The sequence below is a fragment of the Marmota marmota genome, unplaced genomic scaffold (assembly GCF_001458135.2).
Source record: "Marmota marmota marmota unplaced genomic scaffold, marMar, whole genome shotgun sequence".
Lineage (NCBI taxonomy): Eukaryota > Metazoa > Chordata > Mammalia > Rodentia > Sciuridae > Marmota > Marmota marmota.
Genome location: NW_026000211.1, coordinates 34,436,518 through 34,456,173, shown reverse-complemented (window position 1 = coordinate 34,456,173; position 19,656 = coordinate 34,436,518).

Below are 19,656 nucleotides of genomic sequence, written 5' to 3'. Positions count from 1 at the left end.
CTCTCCAGAAGCCTTTCCCAGCAGCAGGGTTTCATCACCTTCAGGGTTACATGATTGCCAAATCTCTGCTATCAATAATTCCATTGCAGATCCAAGACCGCGGGTGGGCCAGAGGGAGGCAGCATTCTGTTTCTCTCCGTGACCTGCTGCTTCTCTGTGAGCGATATTCCTGCCTCCACACAGGAATCGTGGTCACCATGCCATGCAGGGATCAGGCTTCAGCATCAGTGTAGGTCTCCCAGCTACTTGCCCACGTAGGAATTACTGGGTGCTGAGTGGGACCATCAGCATCAGCTCCTGTGAAAAACTTTTGGCCACCCACCTGAGCAGAAATCCCAGGGGCAGCTCCCACACAGTATACCTGGCAGCTACGCACACACAGGATCTCCAGTCTCCACTCCTGTGTGAACCCCCATCAACCAACATGGGGTTCCCCTGGTCGCCTCCATCTTGGGACTCTGCAGTAATGGAGACAGATAGTCCCCTATGCACCAATGCCCATCGGCACCTGGGAACTTCATTCAGGTTTCAAAGACAGTCACAGCCACACACTGTACACCACAGACCCCATCTCTGAATTCATCATCCCATCCAACAACATCGCCTGGCTCCCCCCACCTGGCCGGGATACTCCATTGCTTAAAGCAATGCCTCCATCTTGGGTCACCTTCAACACCATTTTCAGTTGGTGCAACTTCCAATTTGGAAGTGTAGCTGTCCAGGTACCCAGTTTCTAACCCCCCTCTTTCCCCAGCAGCTGCTGGTCAGGCACAGTGTCTCCCCAACAACAACAACAACAAAAACAGCTCTCAGCAGGGCACCCAGTGCTTCCAAAGGGCCACACACAGAAGCCCCAGAGAGAGGTGTCCCTTATTAAGGAATAAGGGAGAGGGTGAGTATGATAGAGTTTAGAGACTAACATAGAGACCAGAAATGGGGAGGACTTCAGGCGACATAAGGAGATAAGACCAGGTGCTCACATCACAGGAGCAAGCCCAAAAAGAGATCCCTGAGGTGCAGTCTCCTTTGGGGACCAGCTGGTGCCACAACTCACTTCCAGGCACCCTCCACCCAGGACCAACCTTCCCTCCCTGGTTTTCTTCACCATCCTGAGGGCAGAAATCCCATCTAACAACAGATGGCACCACCTATTGGATGAAAAGGAAAGCAGAAACGATACTGATCTCAAACCCAAACAATCCTTGTTTCTTCCTTCAAGATTTTTTTGTTTTTTTTTTCTTAATTCTCCCTCTCAAATCTCCCACCCTCACATTCCCAACATATGTGAGATCAAGTACTTTGCATAAATTAAGATATTGAAAACTGAGATGACTGAATAATATATTACAGTTGAGTTGTGCATTCTTCTTTTCCCCAATTTTTACTATTTTAACTTTTCTGTATTTTTTCTTAATACATATGTGTGTTTGTTTTATGTACTTTACTGTCTTCTCACTTACTTGTTTACACAAAATTACTTCCTCTCTACTCACCTGCTACTAACCTTCTTCTTTAGATTGCTCTTTCACACCTCCTAAGATATTAATAAGTCTATATCCTCACTTCCTACCTCTTCAACATATCTTCGTACACCTCACCCCTAGTTCCTTGTCTACCATCAGAAACTGTAAAAGCTTTTACAAACCTACTGATTATATTGTAGATAATAATTGAATTCAAACCAGTTCTGTACATTGTGCCCAAACTGTAAAAGTCTATTAGCAACTATTTGTTTTTAGGTGGTATATTGTTTAATGAAGTTAGCTGAGATCTCAAGGACTGTGGTGGAGCTACAGACGTTAAGAAGTTAATACCCTTCGAGCTCTTGGCTTGACAGAGCAAGCAAGAACAGCAGACTGTTCTCAGGACATGCTCAGTTGACATAGTCAGACTTGCCACAAGTTCCTCTTAAGACTGGACTTGCTTCATATTTTTCCTTGTAGTGGAGTTGCTTAGGGAATGTTCCAGTTATTTTATGCTTAGCTGTTAGTTTATATCTATGACAAAAATTTATGAAATAAATGTGAATGAATCATTGTTTTAAAAAAAGATATTTTGGTATTTTGCTTGCCTAAACTCAAGTTTACATTCCACGGTTGGGAACCCACTGTTAACTATAAAATGCTGTGCTTGCCAATTATAAATGTCCTTAGCTGCACAAATCTTTGAATCCCATATGTCCCTTCTCTTGTCTCACTCAGCTCTTCAGTCTCCACTGATATTGTTTATATTGGGACCTGTTAACATTGTCCTACCCTTCAAAGGAGAGATGTTGGAACCATATAGAGGCACTATAAGCTGATAGGGTAAAAACTTCAATGCCTCAGGTCCACAATGCTAAAAGGGAAGACATATGAGCAACATGAAAAGATAAGGGAAGAAAGTGCACAAAACAAATTAAGATACCACATTACTAGAATCCATGGCCAGCACAGCAGATGAAGTTACAGAGAAAGAGTTCAGGATGTACATGATTAAAATGTTCTGTGAATTAAAGAATGATATAAGAGAGCAGATACAGGCAGCAAAATATCATTTCAAGAAAAGCTATATAAACAAATACAGGAAGAAAAAGATTAATTCATTAGGGAGATAGAAGTTCTAAAGAAAGACCAAACAGAAATCCTTGAAATCGAAGAAACAATAAACAAACTAAAAGTTCAATTGAAAGTATCACCAACAGATAGACCACTTGGAAGACAGGAACTCTTGTAATGAATATAAAATATATAATCATGAAAAGAATGTAGACCACACAGTGAAAATTGTAAGAAATCATGATCGGAATATTTAAAAAATATATGATAGCATAAAAAGACAAAATTTAAGAGTTAATGGGATACAGGAAGGCACAGAGTTCTAAACCAAATTAATGAACAATCTATTCAATGAAATAATATCAAAAAATTCCAAACATGAAGAATAAATTGGAAAACCAAATTCAAGAGGCTTACAGGATGCCAAATGTACAAATCACAACATATCCACACCAAGGCACATTATAATCAAAATGCCTAATGTACAGAATAAGGAGATAATATTAAAAGTCATGATAGAAAGAAATCAAATTACATATAGGGGAAAACAAATTAGGTTATGTGCAGATTTTTCAACCCAGACTCTAAAAGCTAGAAGATCCTGGAACAACATATATCAAGCTTTAAAAGAAAATGGATGGCAACCAAGAATCTTATATACAGCAAAATTAAACATTAGATTGGATGATAAAATAAAAAACTTCTATGATAAGCAAAGTTAAAAGAATTTACAGCTAGAAAACCTGCACTACAGAACAACCTTGGCAAAATAGTCTATGAAGAGGAAGTGAAAAACAACAGAGGAAGACATTAAACTAAAGGAAAAACTATTCAAAGGAGAAACAAGTCATATTCAAAAACAAAAATAAACAAAAAATCTGGGAATACAATTATATCTCAATAATAATGCTGAATGTTAATGGCCTAAACTCATCAATCAAAAGACATAGGCTAGTTGATTGGATTCCCCCCCCTCAAAAAAAGACCTAACAATATGCTCCCTCCAAGAGCCTCATCTCATAGAAAAAGACATCCACAGTCTGAAGGTGAAGGGTTGAGAAAAATTATACCACTCACATAGACTACAGAAACAAGCAGGGGTTTCCATCCTCATATCAAATGAAGTAGACTTTAAGCTAAAGTTAATCAAAACAGATAAAGAAGGACATTTCAGACTGCTCAAGGGAACCATAAACAAACAAGATACAACAAGTATAAATATATATGCCCCAAACAATAGAGCATCTATGTTCATCAAACAAACTCTTCTCAATTTCAAGAGTAAAATTGATCACAACACAGTAATTCTTGGTGACTTTAACACACCTCCTTCACACTTGGTAGATCTTCAAAACAAAAGCTGACCAAAGAATCTATAGAACTCAATAATACAATAAATAACTTAGACTTAACTGATATATATAATATTTTATCCTTCAACAAGCAAATGAATTTTCTCCTCAGTAGCACATGTATCCTTCTCTAAAATAGACCATATGTTATGCCACAAAGCAACTCTTAACAAATACAAAAAAAAAAAAAAAAATAGAGATACTACCATTCATTCTATCAGATCACAATGGAATGGAATTAATAATCAATGATAAAATAAAAACGTCTCCAACACCTGGAGACTAAATAATATGCTAACGAATGAACAATGGGTTGCAAAATACATCAAGGGGGAGATTAAAAAATGTTTATAGGTAAATAAGAACACTGGTACAACATATCAAAATCTCTGGAACACTTAGGCAGTACTAAGAGGAAATTTCATTGCATGAAGTTCATTCCTTGAAAGAAAAAAAAAGTCAACAAATAAGTGACCTAACATTACATCTCAAAGCCCTAGAAAAAGAATAACAAATCAACACTAAAAGTAGAAAAAATACAGGAAATAATTAAAATCAGAGCTGAAACCAATGAAACTGAAATGAAAGAAACTATTGAAATAAACTGACAAAACACAAAAAGTTGGTTCTTCAAAAAAATAAACAAAATTAACAAACCCTTAGCCATGCTAACAGAGAGAAATAGAGAGAAAACTCAAATTACTAACATAAGTGATGAAAAAAAAATATCACAACAGACACTACAGAAATACAGAAATAATTAGAAATTATTTTGAAAACTTGTACTCCAATAAAATAGAGAATATCTAGGGTATTGAAAATTTTCTAGAGTCATATGATTTGCCCAGATTTAATCAGAATGGTATACACAACTTAAACAGATAAATTTCAAGCAATGAAATAGAAGATGCCATCAGAAGCCTACCAACCAAGACAAGCCCATGACGGGATAGATACACAGCTGAGTTCTACAAAGACCTATAAAAAAGAACTAATACCTACACTCTTTAAATTATTTCAAACAATAGAAAAAGAGGGAGCACTTCCAAACTCATTCTATAAGGCCAGTATCACCCTGATTCCAAAAAGGCAAAGACATATCAAAAAAAGAAAACTTCAGACCAATATCTCTAATGAACGTACATGCAAAAATTCTCAATAAAATTCTGGCAAACCAAATACAAAAACATATTCAGAATTAGAGCACCATGACCAAGTGGGATTCATCCTGGGGATGCAAGGTTGGTTCAACATATGAAAATCAATAAATGTAATTCATCACATCAATAGACTTAAAGATAATAATCATATGAGCATCTCAATAGATGCAGATAAAGCACTCAAAAAAATACAGCACCCATTCATATTCAAACTAGAAAAACTGGGGATAACAGGAACATATCTCAACATCATAAAAGCTATCTATGCTAAGTCCCAGGCCAATATCATTCTAAATGGAGAAGAATTGAAAGCATTCCCTCTAAAAACCGGAACAAAACAGGAACACCGTCTTTCACCACTTCTATTTAACCTAGTTCTTGAAACACTGGCAAGAGTAATTAAACAGACAAAATAAATTAAAGGGATACACATATGAAAAGAAGAACTCAAATTGGCACTATTTGCTGGTGATATGATTCTATACCTAGAATATCCTAAAAGTTCCACTGGAAATCCTCTAGAACTAATAAGTGAATTCAGCAATGTAGCATGATATAAAATCAATATCCATAAATCAAAAGTATTTCTGTATATCAGTGACAAATATTTTGAAAGGGAAACAAGGAAAATTACCCCATTTACAATTACCTCAAAAAATACTCAGAAATCAACCTAACAAAAGAGGTGAAAGACCTCTACAACAAAAACAACAGAATGCTAAAGAAAAAAATTAAAGAGGATGTTAGAAGATGGAAAGATCTCCCTTGCCTTGGATAGACAGAATTAATATTGTCAAAATGGCCATACTACCAAAAGCTCTATACAGATTTAATGCAATTCTGATCAAAATCTCAATGACATTCCTCATAGAAATAGAAAAAGCAATCATGAAATTCATCTGGAAAAATAAAAGACCCAGAATAGCTAAAGCAATCCTTAGCAGGAAAAGTAAAACAGGTGGAATCACTATACTAGACCTTAATCTATATTACACAGCAGTATTAACAAAAACAGCATGGTATTGGCACCAAAATAGACTGGTAGACCAATAGTACAGAATAGAGGACACAGTGACTAACCCACATAATTAAAGTTATCTTATATTTGACAAAGGCACCAAAAACATACATTGGAGAAAAGATAGCCTCTTCAACAAATGGTGCTGAAAAAACTTAAAATCCATATGAAACAAAATGAAGTTAAACCCATATCTCTCACTATGCACAAAACTCAACTCAAAAGTAGATCAAAGACCAAGGAATTAAACCAGAGACAGTGGGCCTATTAGAAGAAAAAGTAATCCCAAATCTCTATCATGTCACATTTGGCCGCAAATTCCTTAATAAGACTCCTCTAGTGCAAGAATAAAAATCAAGAATCAATAAATGGGATGGATTCAAGTAAAAAACTTCTTTTCACCAAAAGAAACAATCTGTGAGGTGAATAGAGAGCCTACATTTGGGGAGCAAATTTTTACCACATGCATTTCAGATAGAGTACTACCTCTAGGTTATATAAAGAACTCAAAAACCTTAACACCAAAAAATCAAATAGCCCAATCAATAAATGGGCCAAGGAACTGAACAGACACCTCTCAGAAGATGATATACAATCAATCAACAAGTGTATAAAAAGATGTTCAACATCTCTAGCAATTAGAGAAATGCAAATCAAAACCACTCTAAGATGTTATCCCACTCCAGTCAGAATGGCAGCTATTAAGAATACAAACAAAGTAAGTGTTAACAGGATGTGGGGGGGAAAAGGGAAAAATCATACATTGCTGGTGGGACTGCAAATTGGTTCAGCTAATATGGAAGCAGTATGGAGATTTTTTGAAAAACTGGGAATGGAACCACCATTTGACCTAGCTATCCCTCTCCTCGGTCTATACCCAAAGGACTTAAAAACAGCATACTATAGGGACATAGCCACATCAGTATTTATAGCAGCACAATTCACAATAGCTAAACTGTGGAAGCAACCTAGATGTCCTTCAGTAAATGACTGGATAAAGAAATTATGGTATATATACAGAATGGAATATTACTTAGCAATAAAAGATAATAAAATCATGGCATTGGCAGGTAAATGGATGAAGTTGGAGAATATAATGCTAAGTGAAGTTAGCCAATCCCAAAAAAACCAAATGCTGAATGTTTTCTCTGATATAATGAGGCTGATTCATAATGGGGTTAAGAAGGGGAGCATGGGAGGATTAGAGGAACTCTGGATAGGGCAAAGGGGTGGTAGGGAATGGGAAGGGCATGGGGTAAAAAAGATGGTGGATGTGATGGATATCATTACTCTAAGTACATGCATAAAGACATTAATGGTATGAATATACTTTGTATAAAACCAGAGACAGGAAAAAAATGTGTTCTCTATGTGTAATATGAGTTGTAATGCATTCTGCTGTCATATATAACAAATTAGAATAAAAAATAAAGAAAAATAATAATAAAAAATAATTCCATTGCCTTGTCAATTTTAAGCCTGTTAAAATGAATATTCTATAAATTTAAAAGAATAGGTCATTCAGAATAGCTGAGATCCCAAACTTAAGTTGCTTTTGGTCACATTGCTAAAGTAAATGCTATTCCTGATGCCTACCTTTGTAATTGTTTTATGGTTGTCATTTCACTTTTTCAAACTTTTATTATAGCAACTTTTAACATTTTATCTTGCAATCTTGGACTACACACACCTAAAATTTTTAATAATTAAAATAAAAATAAACAGAAGAGAAAAAGTTGTTACAGAAGTAAATCTGTCTTCCTAAAAGGCAGAAATTGGTCATCCTTCTTAGATATGAGGTGACAATATAAGGTATCTGTCCAGTCTTCCTGAAAATATCAGACAGAAAGAAAGGGGAAAATTCAAACTGTCAGAATAAGAAAATCCTTGGAAGAAGCCTGTTTCAGGTCAGGTGTTGCTTCTACTCTTAATCAAAAGCAACAATTTTTATTTTTGCTACAATACTATTATATGGAATAGGAAAGAAAGTGAAAAATTACCTAAGAAAAGAATCAGATATATTATAAAATTATTTTAAGTTACTTGGAGAAGGGAGAAAAATCTAAGGAAATTTCTGTTTTATATCATGCTGACTCCAGCTTAATATCCAGCTTAATATTGACTATCCTAAGATTTCTCATTATTGTCATGTTGACATTTTGAGCCACAAAATTATTTGCCCTGTGCATTTCAGAATATTTTGTCTCCCATTTTAGGCCATGGGAGCATTTTGTTCCCCAAAGTCATAACAAGAAAAATATTTCAAAACACTGTAAATGTCCCCTAAAGCAAGTAAAATTGCCCTTGTTTGGGAACCACTGACCTATACAGGAAGACTTAAAAAGATACCTGGTACAGTCTCCTCACGGACCTTTGCACATGCTGATTCCTCTTACTGGCTTAATCTTCAAATATTTACTGAAACCAAAAAGAAAAAAAAATCTCACCTTTTAGTTTTTCAAAATATTTTTTTTAAATAAGAAGTGTAAAATATACTATTCCATTATTTTTATCTTATCTGATATTTCTTAAGCACTTAGGGCAAGGGCAGTGTGCTATGCTTTAAACAACTTTTGAAAATGAATGAGGAAATACACCTCCAAAAAGAGTCTGCAATCTACAAAGAATAACTAAATCATACAGCAGAATAAATTAATACCCTAAGAGAGTTAAAATGGTGTGAAGAGTAAAAGAAAAATGACACCAAGACACTGGCTAAATACCCTCTTTAGGACAATATGCAAACTATTGAATCCTAGCCTTGCCCTACTTCTTAAAGACATGGATGTTTAAAAGCCCCTAAATTGAAAATCCACCCCCAAACGCCCTTATTTAAATTTCAAGGCACTACAATAGAAGTGCCTGGCTATTTATCATTATTCAGTGCTAATGTATATCACCATCCCCTGCAAATGACAATTTAGCATATTCACTCTTCACAAAACTCTGGTAATTAGTCAAGAGTATCACTAGCTACCTTTTAGATAAAAGAAAGAAAGGCTCAGAAAATATCACTGATTTTTCAAGACTACTGTGAAAAACAAATTGCATGTTCTTATGGTAAAACTAGTTATTCTTGTTTCTGGGCATGGTGGGATATGCCAATAATTTCAGCTATTCAGAAGTCTAAGAGGAGAATAGCAAGTTTGAGGCCAGCTTCAGTAAATTAGTGAGACCTTCAGTCACTTAGTGAGATCCTGCCTGAAAATTAGAAAACAAAAAATAAAAATAAAATGTAATATAAAATGTAATAGTTCAGTGGTAAAGTGCTTCTGGGTTAAATCCCCAGTACCCTGAACACACACACACACACACAAAAACAAAACAGTTGTTCTCAGCTTAAATGCAGTTTAAAAGTCATGCTCTAATGAGTTTAAAAAATAATTGGCAGTATCTTGAATCAGAACCTCATTTGACTATAAGATAAAAAGTCAAGAAACCAGCTGGGTGTGGTGGCACATGCATACCTAAAACCCCAGTGGCTCAGGAAGCTAAGGCAGGAGAATAGGGAGTTCAAAGCCAGCCTCAGCTAAAGCCAGGTGCTAAGCAACTCAGTGAGACCTTGTCTCTAATAAAATACAAAATAGGGCTGGGGATGTGGCCCAGTGGTCAAGTGCCCCTGAGTTCGATCCCTGGTACACACACACACAAAAAAAAAAGCCAACAAATCAAAAGTTTCAGGATGGTAGAATAGAGGTGGACACTTTCCTGGCTGTTCCAAAACATGAAACCAAGAAAGCAGATGGGCGGCTTTTCAGCAAATAGGTGAAAAATGAAGTGGGGAGGCTCTTACTGATAATTAATATTGGATATTCAAAGCAGACTGGGGACTCAAGAGGTTGGATACAATAAAAATAAGGAAGAAATCCTCAGCACCAACAACAACAACACTGCCAGCTAGGCCAGCTGGAGTGGTGGAGAAATAAGGGACTTAAAAGCACCTACATTTTTAAGGAGGCCTGTGATGTTTCTGGGTATGAAGAAATCAGAGATCAAAGACACTGCCAGACTAACCTGAAAGGCAGGCTACACCATATCCTAGTGCAGGAAAGAAGCCACTTCTCCTGTGGCTGCCAATAGAGGACAAGGCAGTTGGGGGATCCAATTCCTGGAAAACCCAAGATTGGCCCAAAATAACAAGCCTGGCAAAGCCACATTTCCTGACATAGAAAGTGCCTAAATTAGGCTGGGTGCAGTGGCACCTGCCTGTAATCCCAGCAGCTCAGGAGGCTGTAGCAGGAGGATCAAGATTTCAAAGCCAGCCTCAGCAAAAGTGAGGTGCTAAGAAATTTAGTGAGACTCTGTTTCTAAATAAAATATAAAATAGGGCTGGAGATGTGGCTCAATGGTCAAGTATTCCTGAGTACAATTCCCAGTACCCATCCAGCCTACCCCCGCAAAAAAAAGAGGGAGTGCCAAAGTTAACAAGAGAAAATCAAATGTGGTGAGGTGTTTACACAAGGGAATAGAGATGTGGAAACTCACCTGGATCCCCTCCCCCTTGGGTCCAGCGTCTCACAGGAGCTCCTGGGAGAAACATGCCCACCCAGGAATTTAAAAAGACAGGGGCAAGAGTCATTAAGTTTGAAGCATGAGCATGAGAGACCAGGAAAGGCAGGATCCAAAGGTGATGGAGGAAACAAAGGATTGATTCTTCCCCAACACAAGTGGAACCGAGGTTAGATCTATGGGGTGTAGTCTCCCAGCAAGGAAGAACCAAAAGCTTCAGACCAATTGCCACTTGAGGAAGAATTTTGGAGCCTATGAAAGATGAAACCCCACCTTCAGGATCTCCATCTATGGGATTTCCTCTCACACTCCAGCAATCCCACCCTAAGGGTAAAACAAACATCACATACCATTACCCACCACCTAGCACTGCTGAGAAGGGAAGCCAAGAATTTTTTGGACTCCAACAGAAACATCTTTCATTTTTCATTGAAATCTTTTTTTCCCCTCTCTTTTTATCTGTGACCTCAATGGTTCATGGACACTAATACATATTTGTTTCTTTTTTCTCATTTCTAACATTGTTGAAGGCAGTTATTTTTCATGGATGAGTATTTTAAGGACTAGGATGTTTGATTCGTATATTTTGATCTTGTTTTGTATTTGATTTTTTTTTAATATTTTATATATTTATTTCTCTCAATTATCTGTTTCTCTTTATTTTCTTTCTCTTTCTCTTCTGCTGACAGCCAAACTGTTGTTTTCTCTTTCGCTCTGTCTTTAATTTTCACTCCTATTTTCTCTCCTCCTTCATCATAATTATCACATCAGAAACCTCTTCTGTTTACTCCCTGCTCACCATTCAAAACTGTAAATTCTTTTGAAAATTACTGTTTTTAGTGAGGTGATAACTGATCATATTTTTTCTGTGTATTGTAAAAATTAACATTGTAGATATCATAGCAGGAACTATTTGGCATATTTCTTTTTTTTATTTATATATGACAGCAGAATGCATTACAATTCTTATTATACATTTAGAGCACAATTTTTCCTATCTCTGGTTGTATACACAGTATATTCACACCAATTTGTGTCTTTATATCTGTACTTTGGATAATAATGATCATCATATTCCACCATCATTAATAACTCCAGGCTCCCTGCCTTCTCCTCCAACCCCTCTGCCCTATCTAGAGTTCCTCTATTCCTCCCATGCTCTCTCTCCCTATTCCACTATGAATTGGCCTCCTTATATCAAAGAAAACATTCGGCATTTGGTTTTTTGAGATTGACTAACTTCACTTAGCATTACTATCTCTAACTCCATCCATTTACCTGCAAATGCCATGATTTTATTCTCTTTTATTGCTGAGTAATATTCCATTGTGCATATATGCCACATTTTTTTATCCATTCATTTACTAAAGTACATCTAGGTTGTTTCCACAATTTAGCTATTGTGAGTTGTGCTGCTATAAAACATTGATGTGGCTGTGTCCCTGTAGTATGCTATTCTTAAGTCCTTTGGGTGTAGACCAAGGAGAGGGATAGCTGGGTCAAATGGTGGTTCCATTCCCAATTTTCCAAGAAATCTCCATACTGCTTTTAATATTAGCTGCACCAATTTGCAGTCCGACCAGCAGTGTATGAGTGTGGCTTTTTCCCCACATTCTCACAAACATTTATTGTTATTTGTATGCATAATAGCTGCCATTCTGACTGGAGTGAGATCAAATCTTAGAGTGATTTTGGTTTGCATTTCTATAATTGCTAGTGATGATGAACATTTTTTCATATATTTGTTAATTGATTGATTATACATCATCTTCTGAGAAGTGTCTCTTCAGGTCCTTGGCCCATTTGTTGACTGGATTATTTGTTTTTTTTGGTGTTCAGCATTTATATACCCTAGAGATTAGTGCTCTATCTGATGTATAAAGGGGTAAAGATTTGCTCCCAAGATGTAGACTCTCTATTCACCTCACAGATTGTTTCTTTTTCTGAGAAGAATCTTTTTAGTTTGAGTCCATCTCATTTATTGATTCTTGATTTAAATTCTTGCACCACAGGAGTCTTATTAAGGAAGTTGGGGGCCTAATCCCACATGATAAAGATTAGGGCCTACTTTTTCCTCTATTAGAAGCAGGATTTCTGGTTGTATTGCTAAGTCCTTGATCCACTTTGAGTTAAGTTTTGTGCATGGTGAGATAAGGGTTTAATTTCATTTTGTTGCAAGTGAATTTCCAATTTTCCCAGAACCATTTGTTGAAGAGGCTATCTTTTCTCCAATGTATGTTTTTGGTACCTTTGTCTAATATAAAATAATTGTAATTTTGTGGGTTAGTTTCTGTATGTTCTGTACCACTGGTCTACCAGTCTATTTTGGTGCAAATACCATGCTGTTTTTATTACTATTGCTCTGTAGTATAGTTTAAGGTCTGGGATAGTGATGCCACCTGCTTCACACTTCCTGCTAAGGATTACTTTAGCTGTTCTGGGTCTCTTAATTTTCCAGATGAATTTCATAATTGCTTTTTCTATTTTTATGAGGAATGTCTGAGATTTTGATCAGAATTGCACTAAATCTGTATAGTGCTTTTGGAAGTATGTTCATTTTGATAATATTCATTCTGCCAATCCAAGAGCAAGGTAGATATTTTCATCTTCCAAGGTCTTCTTTGACTTCTTTCTTTAGAGTTGTGTAATTTTTATTATATTAATCTTTTACCTCTTTTGTTAAGTTGATTTTCTTTTTTTTTTTTTAATTTTTTAATTTTTTATTGTGGGTTCAAAACATTACAAATTTCTTGACATATCATATTCAACACTTTGATTCAAGTGGGTTATGAACTCCCACCTTCACCCCATACACAGATTGCAGAATCACATCAGTTACACATCCATTGATTTACAAATTGCCATACTAGTGTCTGTTGTGCTCCGCTGCCTTTCCCATCCTCCCGCCTACCCCCCCCACCTCTCCCCTCTCCTCCCCTCCTCTCTCTCTACCTCCTCCACTGTATAACCCTGAGGGTCTCCTTCCATTACCATGCAATTTCCCTTCTCTCTCCCTTTCCCTCCCACCTCTCATCCCTGTTAAATGTTAATCTTCTTCTCCTGCTCTTCGTCCCTACTCTGTTCTTAGTTACTCTCCTTATATCAAAGAAGACATTTGGCATTTGTTTTTTAGGGATTGGCTAGCTTCACTTAGCATAATCTGCTCTAATGCCATCTGTTAAGTTGATTTTCAAGTATTTTGTTTATTTATTTGTTTATTTTATATATTTATTTATTTTTTAGTTGTGGTTGGACACAATACCTTTATTTTATTTATTTATTTTTATGTGGTGCTGAGAATCGAACCCAGGGCCTCGCACATGCTAGGCGAGGACTCTACTGATGAGCCACAATCCCAGGTGAAGTATTTTCTTTTTTTGAGTCTATTGAGAATGGAGTAATTTTCCTCATTTCCCTTTCTGAGGATTTGTCACTGATATACAGAAATGCCTTTGATTTATAGGTGTTGATTTTATATCTTTCTACTTTGCTGAATTCATTTACTAGTTCTAGAAGTTTTCTAGTGAAACTTTAAGGGTCTTATAGGTATAGAATCATATCATCAGCAAATAGTGCTGATTTGAGTTCTTCTTTTCCTATGTGTATTCCTTTGATTTCTTTGATCTATCTAATTGCTTTTGCCAGTGTTTCAAGAACTAGGTTAAATAGAAGTGGTGAAAGAGGTCATCCCTGTCTTGTCCCAGTTTTTAAAGGGAATGCCTTCAATATTTCTCCATTTAGAATGATGTTGGCCTGGGGCTTAGCATAGATAGCCTTTATGATGTTGAGATATGTTCCTGTTATCCCTAGCTTTTCTAGTGTTTTGAACATAAAGCAATGCTTTATTTTGTTGAATGCTTTTTCTGCATCTATTGAGATGATCATATGATTCTTATCTTTAAGTCTATTGATGTGATGAATTATATTTACTGATTTTCTTATGTTGAACCAAACTTGCATCCCTGGTATGAATCCCAGTTGATCATTGTGCACTAGTTTTGAATATGTTTTTGTGTTCGATTTGCCAGAATTTTATTGAGAATTTTTGCATCTATGTTCATAAGAGATATTGGTCTTAAGTTTCCTTTTTTGATGTGTGTTTGCCTGGTTTTGAAATCAGAGTGATATTGGCCTCATAGAATGAGTTTGGAAGTGCTCCCTTTTTTTCTGTTTCCTAAAATAAATTGCAGAGTATTGGTATTAGTTTTTCTTTGAAGGTCTTGTAGAACTTGGCTGTGTCTGTCAGGTCCTGGGCTTTTCTTGCTTGGTAGACTTTGATGACATCTGCTGTGCCATCACTTGAAATTGATCTGTTTATATTGTGTATATCATCCTGATTCAATTTGGGCAAATTATATGACTCTAGAAATTTGTTGATGCCTTTGATATTTTCTATTTTTTTTTTGGAGTACAAGTTTTCAAAATAGTTTCTAGTTATCTTCTGTATTTCTTTAGTATCTGTTGTGATATTTCTTTTTTCATCACATGTGTTAGTGATTTGAGTTTTCTCTCTCCTTCTCTTCATTAGCATGACTAAGGATCTGTCAATTTTATTTATTTTTTCAAATAACTAACTTTTTATTCTGTCAATTTTTTCAATAGTTTCTTTTGTTTCAATTTTATTGATTTCAGTCCTGATTTTAATAATTTCCTATCTTCTACTGCTTTTCATGTTGATTTGTTCATCTTTTTCTAGGGCTTTAATATGTAATGTTAAGTCATTTATTTGTTGACTTTTTCTTCTTTTAAAAAATGAACTGCATGCAATGAACTTTCCTCTTAGAACTGCTTTCATGGTGTCCCACAGATTTTGATATGTTCTATCTTTGTTCTCATTCATCTCTAAAAAATTTTTAATCTCCTCCTTGATGTTTTCTGTAACCCTTTGTTCATTGAGTAGCATATTATTTAGTCTCTAGGTGTTGGAGTGGATTTTCTTATTTTATCACTGATTTATAATTTCATTTCGTTATGATCTGATAGAATGCAGGGTAGTATCTCTACTTTTTTATATTTGCTAAGAGTTGCTTTGTGGCATAGTATATGATCTATTTTAAAGAAGAATCCATGTGCTGCTGAGAAGAAAGTATATTCTCCCATTGAAGGATGGAATATTCTATATATGTCAATGAAGTTTAAGTTATTGATTGTATTATTGAATTCTATAGTTTCTTTTGTCAGATTTTGTTTGATAGAATCTATCTAGTGATGAAAGAGGAGTGTTAAAATCACCCAAATTATTGTGGTGTGGTCTATTTGACTCTTGATCTTGAGAAGAGTTTGTTTAATGAGTGTAGGCACTTCATTGTTTGGGGCATATATATTTATAATTGTTAAGTCTTGTTGGTATATGGTTCCCTTGAGCAGTATGTGGTGCCTTCTTTATCCCTTTGTATTAACTTTAGCTTGAAGTCTACTTTATTTAATATGAGGATGGAAACCCCTGCTTGCTTCCTTAGTCCATAAGAGTTATATGATTTTTCCCAACCCTTCACCTTCAGTCTGTGGATGTCTTTTTCTATGAGATGAGTCTCTTGGAGGCAGCATATTGTTGTTGTTGTTGTTTGTTTGTTTGTTTTGATCCAATCTGCTAGTCATGTCTTTTAATTGGTGAGTTTAGGTCATTAATTTCAGGGTCATTATTGAGACTTCATTTGTATTCCCAGTCATTTTTGTTTATTTTTGGTATTTAATGTGACTTGGTTTCTGCTCAGATTAGATTTTACTTTAGTGTAATTCCTCACTCTGCTGATTTTCATCATTGTTTTCCATTTCCTCTTCGTGAAGTATTTTGCTAAGAATCTTCTGTAGTGCAGGTTTTTAGTTGTAAATTCTTTTAGCTTTTGTTTATTATGGAAAGATTTTATTTCATCATCAAATATAAAGCTTAATTTTACTGGATAAAAGATTTGGGGCTGGCATCCATTTTCTTTCAGAGCTTGGTATATGTTGTTCCACCATCTCCTGGCTTTGAGGGTCTGGGTTGAAAAATCTGCTGAGATACGTATTGTTTTTCCCCTATATATAATCTGATTCCTCTCTCTTGTGGCTTTTAAAATTCTATTATTATTCTGTAAGCTAGGCATTTTCATTATAATGTGCCTTGGTGTATATCTGTTGTAATTTTGTACATTTGGTGTCCTGTAAGCCTCTAGTATTTGGTTTTTAAATTTATTCTTCATGCTTGGGAAATTTTCTAATATTATCTCATTAAAGAGAATTGTGCATTCCTTTGGTATGAAACTCTGTGCCTTCCTCTTTCCCAATAACTCTTAGATTTGGTCTTTTGATGCTTTCCCATAACCCTTGGATGTTCTGCTCATGGTTTCTTACTATGTTCACTGTGATCAACTTTATTTCCCAAATTTTATACTTTGTCTTCATTATCTGATGTCCTTTCTTCCAAGTGATCTAGACTGTTGGTTTTGCTTTCTATTGAGTTTTTATTGGATTTATTGTATGCTTCATTTCAAGGATTTCTGACTTTATTTTTAGAGTCTCTATCTCTCTGTTGAAGTAATGTTATGCTACCTGTATTTGCTCTCTTATCTCATTGTTGGAGTGGTCAATTTTTGTCTGTATTTGCTGATTTATGTCATTCTTTAATTCAGAGATTATTTTAATTATGAATTTTCTGAGCTTCTTCTCTGACATTTAATCAACTTCATTGTCCATGGGTTTTGTTATTATACTGTCCTGGTTTGTTTAGGGCACTTTCTTCCCTTGTTTTTTCTTATTGTCTGTATGTCTTCCTTTCTTGCAGTGTGGTTCTAAGATATTAGTTTCTTCCCTATATTCTGTAGTACCCATCCAAATTGTCTGTACCTCACCTTGATGTTGGGCTTCCAGACCCTGCTGGACCCTGCATCTTGGATCTGGGTCCTGCGTAAGTTGGAATGGGTGGATCTGGGCTCCTGGGCTTGACTTCCCTTGGTAGTCTCCTGGTGGGAAGTGGTGATCCTGCCCCAGAGGCTAGGCTCTGGAGGGTGTCTACCCTGCTTGAGGAGGGGTGAACTGGGCCTACGTAGAGCCTGGATCCCATGTGGGCTGGTGTGGGCAGTCTGGGCTGGATCTCAGCTCCTGGTGTAGTCCACTGGCAAGAAGGGGCAGTCCTGCATCAGAAGCTAGGCTCTGGCAGGTATCTGCCACATTGGGGGAGGGGTGGACTGAGCCTGCTGTGCAACTGGGACCTGCATAGGCAGGTGTGGATGGATATGGGCCACTGGCTTGACCTCTCACAGTAGTCTTCTGGTTGGAAGGGGTGGTCCTGCCTATTTGGCATATTTCTATATATTTTTTGCATTGATTTTTGTTGTTATTTATCTCCATCTAAACTGTGAGTGATTCCTAGTGACATATGACCTCCCTATTATGGTTTGGATATAAGGTGTTTCCAAAAAGGTCATGTGTAGAACAATGCAGGAACATTTAGAGGAGAAATGATTGGGTTATGAGAGACTTAATTCAATTAGTGAATTAATCATCTGAAGGGATTAATTGAATGATAATTGAAGGCAGATAGGATGTGGCTAGAGGAGTTGGGTCATTGGGGCATGGCTTTGGGGTATATATTTGTATTTGGAAAATGGAGATCTCTCTCTCCTGCCTCATCATGAGAACTGCTTCCCTCTACCACACTCTTGCTCCATGATGTTCAGCTTCATTTTCAGCACTGAGGAATACAGCCAGCTGTCTATGGACAGAGACATCTGAAACCATTGGCTCCCAAATAAACATTTCCTCTTCTACAATTGTGATGGCCAGGTCTTTTAGTCACAGCATGAAAAAGTTGACTAAAACACTACCCAAGTTGAACCAGGAGGACATATAAAATTTAGACAGATCAATTTTAAGCAATGAAATTGAACACACCATCAAAAACCTACAAAGAAAGAAAAGCCCAGGACCAGATGGCTTTTGAGCCAAGTTCTACCAGACCTTCAAAGAAGAATTAACATTAATGCTCCTCAAATTATTCCATGAAATTGAAAAGGATGAAACCCTTCCAAACTCATTTTATTAAGCTCTATAACCCTGATACCAAAACCAGATAAAGACTTATCAAAGAAAGAAAATGTTGGACCAATATCCCTGACAAACATACATGCAAAATTCTCAATAACATTCTGAAAAATCACATGCAAAAAACATATTAAAAAGATAGTGCACCGTGATCAAGTGGAGTTGATCACAGGGATGCAAAGTTGGTTCAACATATGGATATCAATAAATGTAATTGACCCCATTAATAGATTAAAGATATGAATCACATGATTATCTCAATGGATGCAGAAAAAGCATTTGACAAAATACAGTATCCATTCATGCTCAAAACACTAGAGAAACTAAGGATAATAGGAACATACCTCAACATAGTAAAAGTTATATATGTTAAACTCAAAGCCAACAACATTCTAAACAGAAACATTGAAAGTATCTCTTCTAAAAACTAGAAAAAGATAATTATGCCCTCTTTCACCGCTTCTACTTAGCATAGTCTTTGAAACCCTAGCCAGAGCAATTAGGCATAAATACATAAATAAATAAATAAAGAGATACGAATAGGAAAAGGAGAGCTCATTCTATCCCTATTTACCAATGACATGATTCTACATTTAGAACCCAAAAAGCTTCAGAATAAAACTTCTAGAACTCATAAACAATTTATATAAATAGTAAGATATTAACACCCATAAATTAATTGCATTTCTATACTCTAAAGATGAATCAGCTTAAATATAAATTAGGACAACTATCCTATTCACAATAGCCTAAAATAAATAAATAAAACATTGGGAAGCAATCTGAAAAAAAAAAGAGGTAAAAACCTCTACAACCTTTACAATAAAAACTGATGATTTAGACGATGAAAACAACTCCCATGTTCTTGGAGAGGCAGAATTCATATTTTCAAAATGTGCATACTACCAGAAGTATTATATAGATTTAATGCAATTCCTATAAAAATTGGAAGGACATTATTCATAGAAATAGAAAAAGATGTCATAAAATTCATTTGGAAAAATAAAAGGCCCAGAGTAGCCAAATCAATCCTTAGCAACAAGAATGCAGCAGGAGGC